Here is a 1587-nt window from a genome sequence, read left to right on the forward strand (position 1 = left end):
ATGTTTGGATATCCAATGGACTCCTTTTTCTTATTAGACAAGCCCTATTATAGTGGAGGTACCATGTAGAAATAACAATTGTTGGTATGGTCCGTTGGCTCCCGCCGCGTCATTGGCACAGGAAAAGGCATTCCGTTCTTCTTCCCGTTCAACCATTGGCGAAGGTTGGTAGTACAAGTGTTGCATCATATATGAGGAGCCCAGTTCTTATCCTGGTCACCAATCTTGCATCCAAAATATAACCATAGCAGTTATACGGCGTATAGCAGAAAATTTCTGGCTTATTCACACAAGTACGAGGCATCTCAAAGAAGAAACAGCTATTAGAAGATAAATATAAAATTAAGTCATAAATTTGTCATTATATATTATCCATTTACAACATATGCATTATAAGTTAAATTAAAACATAATAAATTGTAACCTGTACTTTATAGTAGATAAAATGATTATATAATTGCATAAAGAATATAAAAACGCACCTCAAAATGTAAACTTGCACAGCACAACCACTTTCTGTGATTGCTGGAACAATGAAGGGCAGTCAAACTGTGAGTGGCGTAAGAAACACACTACCGCAAACTTGTTGGAACATGTTGTGACACGTACGTGTATCTTGAAAAGCAGAGCTAACAAACAATATTTCAGCGACCTAAAATTAACTGAAAATAACTACTCTGGTCTCGCAAGCATTTTGGTTGTTGACCAGTGTAATAATATTAATGATAATAATAATAATAATAATAATAATAATAATAATAATAATGATAATAATAATAATAATAATAATAATAAATATGGTAATAATAATAGTAATAATAATAATAATAATAATAATAATAATGATAATAATGATAACAATAGTAATGATGATAATAATAATATTACTATTAATAATAATAATAATAATAATAATAATAATAATAATAATAATAATAATAATAATAATAATAATAATAATAATAATAATAATAATAATAATAATAATAATAATAATAATAATAATAATAATATTATTATTATTATTATTATTATTGTGTGTAATAATAATAATAATAATAATAATAATAATAATAATAATAATAATAATAATAATGATAACATCAGTAATGGTGATAATAATAATAATAATAATAATAATAATAATAATAATAATAATAATAATAATAATAATAATAATAATAATAATAATAATAATAATAATAATAATAATAATAATAATACTACTACTACTACTACTACTACTACTACTACTACTTCTACTACTACTACTACTACTACTACTACTACTAACAACAGTAATGGTGATAATGATAATAATAATAACAATAACAATAACAATAATAATAATAATAATAATAATAATAACAATAATAATAATGTGTGTGGCTGGAGTGGGGAGAGGAAGAGCACCAGTATATCTAAAAATAACACATTACGCTACAAAGGGAAAATCTGAACCTGGCGAGGGACAGGAGGTGGCGGACGGAGAGGCAGTGTGGATGGAGATGGTGGGAGCAGGGCAGGAAGGCAAGGTGGACAGAAATGTAATGCGACGTTGTGCACTCAGACTATATTTTCCACAGC

This window comes from Portunus trituberculatus, chromosome 46 (genome assembly GCF_017591435.1).
Source record: "Portunus trituberculatus isolate SZX2019 chromosome 46, ASM1759143v1, whole genome shotgun sequence".
NCBI classification, from domain to species: domain Eukaryota; kingdom Metazoa; phylum Arthropoda; class Malacostraca; order Decapoda; family Portunidae; genus Portunus; species Portunus trituberculatus.